Raw genomic sequence first — 11,682 nt, forward strand, 5'->3', positions numbered from 1 at the left:
GGCTCCTTCTGCTAATCGAGAGTTAGTAGAGGTTTCGCGATTTTCAGTTGCAGATTTGCAATTTTGTTCGTTTCTGAACGTCCGTTCGTCAAGCAGACATGTTGCGCAATGGGGTTGTGCTAACCTAATACAGTATGTTTGATTCATATAACCAAAATACACTAATCCAAAGTAAAGACATTTGTTTTTACTCTGTCAGTATCACCAGCAAAGCAGCTTTTAGTATTATCACATTATAAAGAAGAAGAGAATGTGCGCTGCTTTTCTTGATTTCAGAACTTGCCACGTCACGAATGTGCTCTTTCAAATACGAACGCTAGTTTTACCAGACAGAGCGCTTCCGGCTGGTCTTTGCTTCTGAGCAAGCGCGTTTGTACTTTCTACATCCGACTCTTGTTGACGTAAAGTTTGTCCGTTTGCAGACCAAACTTTTTGTCCGATTGAACCCTAAAAAGTTTGTCCGATGGAGCGTACACACGGTCGCACTATTTTGAAAACGTGCTCATTTTGAAGTTTGTTGGCAACAAGTCCGACCGTGTGTACAGGCCTTAAGAAGCAATGGTTGGATGGTAGACACTTTGGGGGTTATTTATGAAAGGCAAATTCACTTTGCACTACAAGTGCAGTCGCTGTAAATCTGAGTAAGTACTGCTGACTTTATTATCCAATCATGTGCAAGCTAAAATGCTGTTTTTTTTTTTCTTGCATGTCCACCTCAGATCTACAGTGACTGCACTTCCAAGTGCACTTGTAGTGCAAAGTGGATTTTCCTTTAGTAAATCACCCCCAAAGAGACCATAGTCTGCAGGACATAGTCTGCAGGAGTCAGAGCATTGCACCCTGATTTCCTGGTTGTGGTTGCAATGCCTTGCAGATTTCAATGCAAAGAAATAACAAATGTCCATTAAAAAAATTAAAAATGAATATGGGAGCATTGATTATTCTTGTAAAAGGTGGCCGTTGTCTTTAAACTGTCCCACTGTTCCCCATTTTTTACACAGCTGTATCTGAGACGGTGATAGAAATTGGCCAGTGGCAGGACAATTTTGCATCAGTGAGAACCAGGACCAGAATTTTATATCTGTTGGTCTAAGCAGGCCTCCTACTGCCTTATGACAGGCTATTTTTTAAATGGAAAGGAATAAGATTGGGGTGCAACTGCTGTATACATATAACTAGGGTTGCTCGGGATTGGATGGGTGATCGTGATCTGTCCAATCCCGAGCAAGGGGGAGTGTCTATACGCGCAGGCAAAACAGCTATTCAAATGAATGCTGTGATTTTCTCCATGCGGCGGCGGCGGCGGCTTTCGGCGGCAAAGGTATGGGGGAAATGGCTGGAGGGACATGGCTGCATAGGTGAGGGACATGGCTAGAGGGACATGGCTGCATATGTGAGGGACATAGCTAGAGGGACATGGCTGCATATGTGAGGGACATGGCTAGAGGGACATGGCTGCATATGTGAGGGACATGGCTAGAGGGACATGGCTGCATATGTGAGGGACATGGCTAGAGGGACATGGCTGCATATGTGAGGGACATGGCTAGAGGGACATGGCTGCATATGTGAGGGACATGGCTAGAGGGACATGGCTGCATATGTGAGGGACATGGCTAGAGGAACATGGCTGCATATGTGGGGGACATGGCTGCATATGTGGGGGACATGGCTGCATTTGGGGACACATTTAAAAAAAGTATTGGTATTCGGTATCGGCGACTACTTGAAAAAAAGTATCGGTACTTGTACTCGGTCCTAAAAAAGTGGTATCGGGACAACCCTACATATAACAACTTACATATTAGACTTACAAATAGAACTCCGAACTCCCAGCTACTTGAACCTGGACAGACTATTTTACTGCTAATAAAAACATATCTGTGAATATTTGATATTTGATAAGAATGTTTAAGAACATAGCAAATAACATATAACTTGTATTCCTACACACGTAACAATTACTTTGCTCTTATATAGGGATAGGTGCAGGAGTTGGAGGAGGAGCTGCTGGAGGAAATGTTGGTGGAGTGAAAAGTGGCAGTTACGGACTCAAGAAATGAATATCTTAAAATAAGTTAAATTGAATGCCTAAACAACTATTTGTAAAGCTGTATTATGTATCATTATTTACAATTAACTTCACGTGTGTCTCATTTTGTCTATATTGCTGTTCATCCGAATAAAGCATACCTGATTTAGCAATGTTATTCTGTTGATGAATATATATTTTTTCACTTACCTTGTAATTTTACTTTCATTCGCTCACATTTTATTTTTACTGTTCTCTTCACAGACTCACACAAATTGATGTTACATATGCAACCTTCATTAATGCATATCAACAGGGCAGGACTTAGGGTGGTGGGGGCCCCTGGGCTTGAGTGTTGAAGGGGCCCCCTTGAGCCGAGAATTGGGGGGGGTCGAAGATGTTGAGCGAGGGGGGGATCATAGTTGTTGAGCGGGGGGGGACGCATTAAAGCATTAAAGTTGTTGAGCGGGGGGGGTCGAATTGAAGTTGTTGAGCGGGGGGGTGCATTACAGTTGTTGAGTGGGGGGGTGCCTCTCACCTGTGCACCGAATGTGTCGGCTTTCTTCTCTTAAGCAGACATCCACACATCGCTCCGGTTCCTCCTGGGGGGTTTTGCAGTTGTTGAGCGGGGGGGGGAGTGCCTCTCACCTGTGCCGACAGCCAGGGCCACAGACTGTCATTAGCCCGGCTGTTGGCTTTCTTCCCTTCAGCAGCCACAGTCCTCCACACACCGCTCCGGTTCCTCCTGCTTCCGTGCTGCCTCCTCTTGCAGTGTGGGAAAATTAACCCTTTCACGGGACTGCGGGAAGAAGCTGTCTGTGCGGGAAAGTCCCGCAGAATCCGTGCGTGTTGGGAGGTATGCGCAGGGCTGCCATCAGGAATTTTGGGGCCCCTTACTAGGGTTGCCACCTGTCCAGGAATCACCCGGACAGTTCGGGTTTGGGATCTTGTGCCCGGACACATTATTTAGACTGGGCTGTGGCTCCCCAAGTAACTGAGGTAGTCACACAAAAATGTGTTGCCATTCAGGAGATGCGGGCCGCTGTCTGGGGGCAGGTTTGGCATCACTGAGGGGGAGCCATGATATCAGCAAGAGCAGTTTGGCCACACCCACTGTTTGCCGCAGCGCGCTGCATTACCACTCTCCTTGAGGCACCCATAGGTGCCCCAGGTCTTTTATAATCCTATTGTGAATCCTACTACGAAAAAAATGTGCCCTGTGCGGCTAACGTGTTCGGGTTTGGCTTGAAGAAAAGGTGGCAACTCTACCCCTTACACAGCTTAAGGCATGGGCCCCCTGGAGCAGAGAACCGGGGGGGGGGGGGGGGTTCTGTCGCCTGAAATTGAGAAGCGCGGGGGGGGGTTTTACAAAAAAAAGAAGAACTAAAGAAAAAAATATATATATATATATATATATACAGTACAGACCAGAAGTTTGGATACACCTTCTTATTCAAAGAGTTTTCTTTATTGTCATGACTATGAAAATTGTAGATTCACACTGAAGGCATCAAAACTATGAATTAACACATGTGGAATTATACATAACAAAAAAGTGTGAAACTGTGTGAATCAGGCCTTCATGGTAGAATATCTGCTAGGAAACCACTGCTAAAAAAGGCAACAAGCAGAAGAGACTTGTTTGGGCTAAAGAACACAAGGAATGGACATTAGACCAGTGGAAATCTGTGCTTTGGTCTGATGAGTCCAAACTTGAGATCTTTGGTTCCAACCCCCGTATCTTTGTGCGACGCAGAAAAGGTGAACGGATGGACTCTACATGCCTGGTTCCCACCGTGAAGCATGGAGGAGGAGGTGTGATGGTGTGGGGGTGCTTTGCTGGTGACACTGTTGGGGATTTAATCAAAATTGAAGGCATACTGAACCAGCATGGCTACCACAGCATCTTGCAGTGGCATGCTATTCCATCCGGTTTGCGTTTAGTTGGACCATCATTTATTTCTCAACAGGACAATGACCCCAAACACACCTCCAGGCTGTGTAAGGGCTATTTGACCAAGAAGGAGAGTGATGGGGTGCTGCGCCAGGTGACTACCTCTTGAAGCTCATCAAGAGAATGCCAAGAGTGTGCCAAGCAGTAATCAAAGCAAAAGGTGGCTACTTTGAAGAACGTAGAATATTAAATCTATTTTCAGTTGTTTCACACTTTTTTGTTATGTATAATTTCCACATGTGTTAATTCATAGTTTTGATGCCTTCAGTGTGAATCTACAATTTTCATAGTCATGAAAATAAAGAAAAAACTCTTTGAATGAGAAGGTGTGTCCAAACTTTTGGTCTGTACTGTATATATAAAAAAAGGGGGTAGCCATCTGGGGCCCTGGGTACCTCTGGGCCCTTTAATAAAAAGAAAAAATAAACCTCTGGGCCCTTTAATAAAAAATAAATAAACATTTATAAAAAATACATAAAAAAAGGCAGGTTGCCATCTGGGGCCCTGGGGCCTCTGGGCCCCTTTGGGCCTTTTAATAAAAAATTAAAAAATATAAACAAAAATAAAAAAATAAACATTTATAAAAATAAATAAAAAAGGGGGGGTTGCCACATGGGGCCCTGGGGACCTCTGAGCCCTTTAAAGTGGAGTTTCCATCACAAATTTTTTTTTTCATTATTGTGCTCATTAGACCGCCTGATATGCGGTCCCACGAAATCTGCCTTTGAAATCACCTATGATTCTGACATCATCTCCCTCCTGGAAAATGTGTGTCATCATTTCCCAGGATGCAGTGCGCTGTCCAATTATCACTCCCCATCCAAGACTTCCAGGAAGTAAATGCTTGTAGTCTTCACAATGCCCACAAGCAAAATGACAACGGTGTAGACATAGTTTTATAAACGATCTTTTTTGAATATCTATGCGGATTGTAAAATAGTAAGTGACCGGATTTATATTATAAAAATGCATGATGAAAGGACATACATTTAAAAAATGCTAATTGTGGTTGGAACTCCGCTTTAATAAAAAATAAATATATATATATATATATATATATATATATATATATATATATATATATATTTATAAAAGGGGGTTGCCATCCGGGGGCCCTGGAGACCTCTAGGCCCTTTAATAATAATATATATATATATATATATATATATATATATATATATATATATATATATATATATATATATATATAAAAAATATATTAATTTTTTTTTTTTTTATAAAAAATAAATAAAAAAAGGGGGGTTGCCGTCCGGGGCCCGGGGGGCCTCCGGGCCCCTGGGGACCTCCGGACCCCTAAAAAAAAAGGTGGTTGCCAGCTGGGGGCCCTGGAGACCTCCTCGCCCTTTAATAATAATAATAAAATATATATATATTTATATATATATATATATATATATATAAAAAATAGATTAAAAAAACGTTTTTTTAAAATAAAAAATAAATAAAAAAAAGGGGGTTGCCGTCCGGGGCACGGCGGGGCCCATGGGCTTGAGCCCAGTCAAGCCCAATGGTAAGTCCAGCCCTGCATATCAATAAAATCTACATTTTGATACAATATCCATACATCCCTTTACACAACATACAGCCCACACATTTCTACCAAACATCAAGGTAGTACTACTATGACATAGTAGCAATACTATAGAAAGCAGAGACCACACACCAGTGACGTAATTTGCTTCAAAACTTTATTCCAGCATAACAGTGTAAATCAGAATTTCAGCCTGGAAGACCCATCCATTGGTCATTTTGTAAGCCAATCCCAAAGGAACTCTCTTCCAACATGTGCACAGTTGCCGACCTAAATATGTGAAGAAGATCATAGAAGAAATTAACTGGCAACCCGTTACATCACAAGTTCCAAATTCATTATTAATCTACATTAAAAACGGCACAAAATAGCTAACATGTTTTGGTCACAATGGCCTTCTGCTTTGAAGAAGGCCGTCCTGTCCAAAACATGTTAGCTATTGTGTACCGCTTTTAATGCAGACTAATAAAGAATTTGAAACTTGGAACATACTGGGTTACACGCTAATTTCTTCTATGGATTGATTCCTTGGGAGCACACAGTTCAATCATAAGCACTGGCCTTCAGCATTCTATGTGGTAACAGCCCAGTTGAGCGTGGGTAAAGTCTCTTCAGTTTTTCTATGTGAAGAAGACCATACCCAAAGGGCAGTTTATTAGAGCTAAATGGAATTGCTCTAGATTAGAGGATCTTGATAGGGAGTCATTAGTGATGAAATGGTATAAATGAATCCGCGCAATGGAAACAAATATTGCCTATGAGTGAGTTTGGGGTTTTGACACATTTAATTAATTAAGCAGCTGCCCCTACTTATTTTATTTCACCTAAGTAAGATCATGAATTGAGTGAGGTATAGAAGTAGAAATGGCGCTACCTTAATTAATATGTAAATATAAAGTGCAATGCTGATAATGTGGGTATTGGATTTACATAAAAAGAAAACCACAGAAAAACCAAGACAGGGTATCCCTGGGGATGTAAGGGGCTACTAAGACAATAATATATGTTACAAATAGTTTATTATAAATATATGTAAATACACAAATTAGTGGGATAAATAGTATAAAAAAATTACAAAAGTAGTATGCTAACCAATGCTAATTAAAATACCAACTTGCTATGGCCGGCCATTGCTGCACCAATGAACCTAGTTCATTACTGGGTGCAAACAAACAACACACAAAAAAAGACTGAGACAAACATAAACAACATTTAGCTGTGGCGGTCCGGACGCCTTATGGAGCGCACCTGTTGAAATTCCCATGCGGCAAAAAAATACCATATATTAAGTTAAATGTGTTATAGATAAGGGAATTATCAGCAGGGCGTCCCCACAGAAGATTAGATGATGTACTAATTATTGGGCAATGAGCAGAGTAAGCTATTATAGGATATTTCACTAACAGGATGATTGCTGGAGCAGATATGGAGAAATAGCACAGTCCAATTGAGTTTCAGAACTGTAATGGAAATGCGGGTTGCAATAAGATGATTGTCCTATATATGGGCTGGAACGGAAGGAGAAATTCCCATGTATTGATTGTTACTCAAAGTCCCAATGCAACCATCTCTATTGGATGCAAAGCGCATTTATCTCCAACATTCCAGAACTTGTAAATTCAGCAGTTCAAACATTCATATCATTCATTGTAGGAATTGCATGAAGGCTGGTATTGCATTTAACACAGGCACCGGGGTTATTAATGGTTATCATATAGTTGGAACGATCTTACCAGTCCCTGTAGTTAGAGGTGAGGGGGTGTGTGGCTGAATCTCACATCTGACGTCCTCTGAAAGAGGTGTGCTGCTGCCGGCGTCTGTAGCATACAGATGCGCCTCTGCTGGTTACTGTGTTAACGATTGCCAAATCTTACGTTCCGGTATGTATCCCCGTGTCTGCTTTCTTTCTCCAAATCCTTGCGCCAGGTTATATCGTGTGTCAGTCACACGCTGTTGTGTTTTATTTTTGCTCCAGGCCAGATGCTTTTCCAAACTCCCGCTTGGACGGGGAATAGCTTCTGTGGCGTCCGACACTGCATGGGTATTGGATTTATCCTATTTTATAAAGTGCACCTGTGCTTATTATGTAAAAAACACAATAAATACAATAAATTGATCAAATGTGGATGAAATAGTGCGCATTAATAAAGTCCTTGTGCCTCGCATGAGTTACTGGTGATGTCCAATCCAAACGTGTGCATAAAATAAATTGGCAGAAAAATATATATATAAATAAAATATAAAAAAAAAATGAAAATATGATGAAAAAGTGCTTCGTGCTTTGTGAACGTCTAGTTGCTTTCACACAGTGACCCCCTCAAACTGTGCTCCTATGTGGCCCGCACTCACCAAATTTTCACCCCCCCTTGTTGTTTACAGCATTCACAGTGTATGCCACTGTGCAGCACTTTGGAAATAGTACGTCCTGCTGTGATCTTGGTGAAGCTTCCAGTGGTTATCCCATATGGAGGAGAAAAAAGGTTCCCAAATAGTGTAGTAACGTTTTAAAATTCAGCTTTTTTTATTTAGTCAAATAAGTGTTCACAATTTGGTTGATTCAACAGAGCATATCATTACATGCAAAAAAACTGAAGTGTTGTGGCGTTCTATCGGATCGCTCGACCGGTTTCGTCGACCTGATCATCTGGAGCAACCACCTCCCCTTTTATCACAACATTGCGTCCTGTATTACGATGGCTATGTTTGGTGTGATCTGAGGACAGAAGTCCATACACTCTAGTGAATATAAACTCCATCCTGTATTACGGCGGCCATGTTTGGTGTGATCTGGGGATAGAAGTCCATACATCCTGGTGAATGTGAACGGCGGCCATGTTTGGTGGGAAATTGGGGACTGAAGACCATGTATTATAATGAATGTAAACGGCGGTGATACACTCACAGTCGCCATATTGCCTTAGTCATAAAAGACTGTAGCCTAATTCCCCTTATTCCTGGATTGTTCTATCCCCACAGGATGCAATGTATTTATTAATACAAATACAGCTATTAAAAATTGGTCAAAAAACAATTGAGATCTAGGTCTATGTTCAAGCCTGAGGGCTGGAGGGTCTCAAGCTCAAAAATCCATCGGGTTTCGTTTTGTGATATCTTAATTTTCTTGTTCTCTCCCCTCCATTAGTGATAAATAGGGATGAGCTTTGTGGTCGAGTCGAACGTATGTTCGACTCGAACATCGTCTGTTCGTATGTTCGAAATTCGAACAAAACGGGTCGTTCGCGCCAAATTCGAGTGACGCGCAACGGCCCATAATTCACTGCTGCATTGCGCGCTGATAATTGGTCAAGCATGCACTATGACGCTGCATGCTTGGCCAATCACAGCGCGCAAAAAACGGAGAGACATAATTGGCCAAAGCCAGGGTGGCTTTGGCCAATTATGGCTCAGGGGGTTTAGTACACGCCCCACACTATATAAGGCCGCCTGCAAGTCGGCAGCATGTAGTGTGTTGCTGCGTTGTTAAAGAAAGAACAGACAGTCAGTCAGTTAGAGAGAGAGACACAGTGTCTTTTCTACCAGATAGATAGATAGATAGATAGATATATAGATAGAGCAGGCAGGCTAGTCAGTTTAGTTAAATTTACAGTGTGTAGAGGATATATATATACATCCTAGGAGTTGTTAATATATTTATACACTGTATAGCTTAGCTAGATCAGCTATTCCTATTTGTCAGGCAGTAGATTGTGCTAGCTGCAGTGCTCTAACGTGTTGTATTGCCTGTGTGCTGTTTAGTTTACACCTAAACGTACTCAGTGTTACTGCACTTGTCCTTTTTATTTGCACCTAAACGTAGTTGCTGTTACTGCAAGTGTGCTGTTCATTTGCACCTAAACGTAGTTGCTGTTACTGCACTTGTCCTTTTTATTTGCACCTAAACGTAGTTGCTGTTACTGAAAGTGTGCTGTTCATTTGCACCTAAACGTAGTTGCTGTTACTGCAAGTGTGCTGTTCATTTGCACCTAAACGTAGTTGCTGTTACTGCAAGTGTGCTGTTCATTTGCACCTAAACGTAGTTGCTGTTACTGCAAGTGTGCTGTTCATTTGCACCTAAACGTAGTTGCTGTTACTGCAAGTGTGCTGTTCATTTGCATCTAAACGTAGTTGCTTTTCATTTGTACCGCCTGTATACTGCTGTTCAAAGTATGTAGGGCCAAAGGGTCTTGTCAGGGCCGATCCTCCCTATAGGCTCACTATGCAAGCCGCTTAGGGTCCCGCAAAGCTGCAAAGGGCCCCCCAAATTACTAGAGGCCCCCTCTGGTAAGAAGTCATTTTCGCCCCCTCACCCCACTTCTAAACTCGCTGGCTGAGTCATTTCCGACAGCAGAACACCCCCTCCCCCCGCTTCTCAACTTTTCAAACTTGTGGGATCATTTGGCTAGTAATATTTTTTTTTTTTTTTTTTTTTTTTTTTTTCAGTTTTTTTTTTTTTTTAAAGTGTATTTTTGTGCGTGTACTCGAGAGAGGAGCCGGACTGCAGGAGTTGGGAGTAGGCAGGCCTCCCCCAGAGGCAATCTGCCACCTTTCTCCATGCCCCGGGTGGCAATGGCGGGTGTGTGAGGGGGTCCTCCCACACAGCCCGCCCTACCTGCTCCGCTTTGAAGCCCAACGGGGCAGAGGGACTCCCTATAAGGGAGTGAGAGGATTAGCCCGCTCAACCAGCCCCATTAGTCCTTCGCCTCTCTTTTAGAGACCGCGTGGTCAATGTGAGTGTGTTAACCCAATTTTAGAGTGCGTGTGTAGGTGTGGTGGTTTTTGTGGGAGGGGGGTGGGCGTACTAAGCACAGGCTTACCTTGCATAGCACACCCACCGGGAGCCGGGCTGAGACCACCAAACTCAATTCACATGAAGCCGAGACCGGGATCCGAACCTCTAGCTGCAGAGGTGAATGGCTTGTCAGCGCAGTGCCAATCGCGTTGAGCCACCACAGCTCCAGATTTGGCTAGTAATATAACCAATCATCTCAGTAAAATCTCTTTCTTTACAGAATTCAAAGGCTCCCATCCCATTAATAAATGCGTAATATGCACTTTCCAATCACAAAACAAAACGATAAATCTATACATTTTCCTCTACTGATGGGTGGCACTGATGAGCAGGCACTGATGGGCACTGAAAGGCACAGTGGCTGCATTTGATGTTTTTCGTTTGTTTGCGCCCCCCCAAAAATGTTGAGCACCAGCCGCCACTGAATATCACTATGGGTGCTATCTATTTTGTTGACCCCTGGTGCGGTTTGAGGATATTGATGTGACCAGACTACCTGTGTAGAGCGAGAGAGAGAGAGAGAGCTGTGAAGTAACACCTGTGACGAGAGAAAAAAGGTGGATTAACATCAGTTTACATGCATTCATTGCTGTCCTATGATAAGACAGTATAGCCTTGTGGTGAGTGTGTATTCTTACCATATGGTGAAGAAATATCACTACGGGTGCTATCTACATGGCCTCACTGTATATTAAGGAGCTATATTTGTACATATTAATTGCATACAGTGTCTTGATTGTATACATATGGACATGTTATTATAAGAGTGTCTTAATTGCACACATAAGGATTATTTTAACGTTTTTTTTATAATTTGAGCACTGCAATTACTATTACTTTTTATTGTTTTGGTTGGTTGTATATCTAAACGTATTGCATGCAACCCATATTTTGTTAGCGCTGACTTTTTTCCACCAGTTTTGACATAAGGCAAGCACGCCTAACGGTACTCGGTTTCCCCCAGGACTTACTGTACACAATGCTAAAGTGCCTGGCTACCACGCCAGGGAATGCGTGAACTAAGCAAAGAAAACAGGTACTTGTGGTTGGCAGACATGCACAGTGGTTCAATGGCAGTCCAGGTAAAAGGCAGGCAGAGTTCAGAGAATAGTCAATATCTGATCTGAGGTCATACAGAGGGAAAGCCAATCTAACAGAGCAGGGCAGACAGACAGGCAGCTTGATCAAGTACTACGCACTCTATATCAAGCAGGAGACTGCAGGCTTGGCTAGCTTATAACAGGTTTGGTCTCCATGCAGAGTCTGGTCACAATCAAACACCTTGCAGGTGGACAGACAAGGAGAATGCCATAGACAAAACCAGGATTCTGGAACCAGTATCTATGAAGGAGCAG

The sequence above is a fragment of the Rana temporaria genome, chromosome 8, assembly GCF_905171775.1.
Source record: "Rana temporaria chromosome 8, aRanTem1.1, whole genome shotgun sequence".
Taxonomy (NCBI): Eukaryota; Metazoa; Chordata; class Amphibia; order Anura; family Ranidae; genus Rana; species Rana temporaria.